Source organism: Heterodontus francisci, chromosome 21 (genome assembly GCF_036365525.1).
Source record: "Heterodontus francisci isolate sHetFra1 chromosome 21, sHetFra1.hap1, whole genome shotgun sequence".
Lineage (NCBI taxonomy): Eukaryota > Metazoa > Chordata > Chondrichthyes > Heterodontiformes > Heterodontidae > Heterodontus > Heterodontus francisci.
In genome coordinates this window covers 38,817,936-38,821,655 of record NC_090391.1, presented here as the reverse complement: position 1 = coordinate 38,821,655, position 3,720 = coordinate 38,817,936, and positions in this window count along the sequence as shown.

The following is a 3,720-nucleotide window of genomic DNA, read 5'->3' as shown; positions in this document are numbered from 1 at the left end:
GGTATTAATTGCGGGGGGAAAATAATTGCGGGGGGATAAATTGCCGGGGGGAAAATAATTGCGGGGCGGAAAATAATTGCGGTTGGGAAAATAATTGCGGGTTGGAGAATAATTGCGGGGGGGATAAATTGCGGGGGGGAAATAATTGCGGGGGGGATAAATTGTGGGGGGGATTAATTGCGGGGGGATTAATTGCGGGGGGATTAATTGCGGGGGGGAAAATAATTGCGGGGGGAAATTTTTGCGGGGGATAAATTGCGGGGGGCATAAATTGCGGGGGGCATAAATTGCGGGGGGGAGAAATTGAGGGGGAGAAAATAATTGCGGGGGGGGAACATAATTGTGGGGGGGAAATAATTGAGGGGGAGAAATAATTGCCAGGGGGGGAAATAATAGCGGGGGGGGAAATAAATTGCGGGGAGGACAATAAATTGCGGGGGTGAAAATAATTGCAGGGGGGAAATAATTGCGGGGTGGAGAATAAATGCGGGGGGGTTAAATTGCGGGGGGGATTAATTGCGGGGGGAGGAAATAATTGCGGGGGGGAAATAATTGCGGGGGGTCGATTAATTGCGGGGGATAAATTGCGGGGGGATAAATTGCGGGGGGGCTAAATTGCGGGGGGTAAAATAATTGCGGGGGGAAAATAATTGCGGGGGAAATAAATAGCGGGGGGGATAAATTGCGGGGGGGGAATAATTTCGGGGGGAATAATTGCTGGGGGGAAATAAATTGCGGGGGGTTAAATCATTGCGGGGGGAAATAAATTGCGGGGGGAAATAAATTGTGGGGGGGATAAATTGTGGGGGGGATAAATTACGGGGGGGAAAATAATTGCGGGGGGGGAAATAAATTACTGGGGGAAAATATGCGGGGGGATAGATTGAGGGGGGGAAATTGCGGGGGGAAATAAATTGCTGGGGGGATAAATTGCGGGGGGGGATAAATTGCGGGGGGGAAACATTGAGGGGGGAAATAAATTGCGGGGGGGTTAAATTGCGGGGGGGATAAGTTGCGGGGGGGAAAATTAAGGGGGGGGGAAATTGCGGGGGGGAAATTAAATTGCGGGTGGGAAGTAAATTGCGGGGGGGGAAATAATTGCGGAGGGGAAATAAATTGCGGGGGAGAAAATAATTGCGGGGGGATAATAATTGCGGGGGGATATAAATTGCGGGGGTGAAAATAATTGCGGGGGGGGAAATAATTGCGGGGGTGATAAATTGCGGGGGGGATAAATTGCGGGTGGGGAATAAATTGCGGGGGGGAAATAAATTGCGGGGGGGTGTAATAATTGCGAGGGGGAAATAAATTGCGGGGGGGGAATAAATTGCGGGGGGGGGAAATAAATTGCGGGGGGGGAATAAATTGCGGCGGGTATAAATTGCGGGGAGGGTAAGTTGCGGGGGGGAAAATTGCGGTGGGGAAAAAATTGCGGGGGGAAAATAAAATGCGGGGGGATAGATTGCGGGGGGCGGGATAAATTGCGCGGGGGATAAATTGTGGGGGGAAATATATTGCTGGGGGATAAATTGCGGGGGGGATAAATTGCGATGGGGGAAATTGCGGGGGGGAATATAAATTGCGGGGGGGAAATAAATTGCGGGGGGGAAATAATTGCGGGGTGGAGATAAAATTTTGGGGGGAACATAAATTGCGGGGGGGAAATAAATTGCGGGGCGAAAATAGTTGCGGGGGGGAAATAGTTGCAGGGGAAATAATTACGGGGGTGGAAATAAATTGCGGGGTGGGAAATAAATTGCGGGGGGAAATAATTGCAGGGTGGAGATAAAATGTTGGGGGGAAAATGTATTGCGGGGGGGAAATAAATTGCGGGGGTGAAATAGTTGCGGGGGGAAATAGTTGCTGGGGAAAATAATTGCGGGGGGATAAATTGCGGGGGGGAGATAATTGCGGGGGGGATAAATTGCGGGGGGGGAAATAATTGCGGGGGGAGAATAATTGCGGGGGGGAGAATGATTGCGGGGGGATAAATTGCGGGGGGGGAAAATAACTGTGGGAGGGAAATAAATTGCGGGGTCAAATAAATTGCGGGGGGCATATAATTGCGGGTGGAAAATAAATTGCGGGGGGGAAATAAATTGCGGGGGGGAAATAAATTGCGGGGGGGAAAATAATTGCGGGGGGTAAATAATTGAGGGGGGGGGAATAAATTGCGAGGGGGGGAAATAATTGCGGGGGGGAAATAAATTGCGGGGGTGGGGTTAGAAAAAGCAAGAGAGAAAAGATGGAAAGAGAGAGAAAGAAGGAGAGAAAAGACTGAAAGAGAGAGAATATAGTAGAGACAAAGAAGGGAGGGAAAAAGAATGAGAGAAAAGATAGAAACAGACAGTCAGAAGACAGAAATAGAGAAAAGACAGAAATAGAGAAAAGACAGAAATAGAGAAAAGACAAAGTCAGAAATAGAGACAGGACAAAGTCAGAAATAGAGAAAAGACAAAGTCAGAAACACAGAAATAGAGAAAAGACAAAATCAGAGAAATAGAGAAAAGAGAACGTCAGAAATAGAGAAAAGACAAAGTCAGAAATAGAGAAAAGACAAAGTCAGAAATACAGAAAAGACAAAGTCAGAAAGTCAGAAATAGAGAAAAGACAAGCTCAGAGAAATACAGAAAAGACAAAGTCAGAAATACAGTAGAAAGAAAGTCAGAGGAATAGAGAAAAGGCCGAAAGAGACACAGAAAAAGAGGAGTGAAAAAAGTGGAGGGGAAGAACTGAGACACAAAGAAATTGCAGGCAGCAAAGAGATAGACAGAAAGCCAGTGAGAAAGACACACAGAGAATCACAGAGAGATTGAGAGAGAGAAGGACAAAGAAATCCATTGAGACAGAAAGACACACAATCATTCAGAGAAAAAGACAAACACAAAGTGAGAGAGAGAGAGGGAGAGATGGAGTAACACAGAGAGAGAGAGAGAAACAGAGAGAAACAGAGAGCGAGAATAGAGAGGGAGAGAAACACACAGAGAGAAAAACACACAGAGAGAGAAACACACAGAAAGAGAGAAAAACAGAGAGAGAGAGAGAGAGAGAGAGATTGAGGAACAGAGAGAGAGAGAAACACACACAGAGAGAAACACAGAGAGATTGAGAGAGAGAGAGAGAAACACACAGACAAACAGAGAGAGCGAGAGATTGAGGAACAGAGAGAGAGAAACAGAGAGAAATAGACACAGAGAGATTGAAAAAGAGATTGAAAGAGAGAGATTGAGTCAAAAGGAGAGAGAAAGGCAGAGAGGGACGATAAATATCTGATACTCACCATCCCACACGGTCTGCGCTCCATCATTGGACTCTAACACCTTGCCTCCATCAGCTCATCCAAGGGGAAAAGATCCTGGAGAGGGAGATTGGGGTGGGAATTGGAGACAAGGGTCAGGAGTGGGATAGAGAGAGCGGGGGATTCAGACTGGAATCTCTCTCTCACACACACACACACACACTGTAATCAGTTTGCAATTCACCTGGGCACAGAGACACAGAGACTGAGATACAGAAACTCACCTGAACAAACCAGCCACATGGAAAGAAGAATGGAGGCTGATGTTGTCCTAATATATCCCAGAACCTGTCACTCAAAAACAGACAGTCCACCCCAAATACAGCTCACCCAACCAGCTATCAGCTTCCTTCACCTGGACACTCCCTCCCAGGTATGGGACAGTCCAAGGTGAGTCTCTGTGTAAACAGGGAATGGGGGAG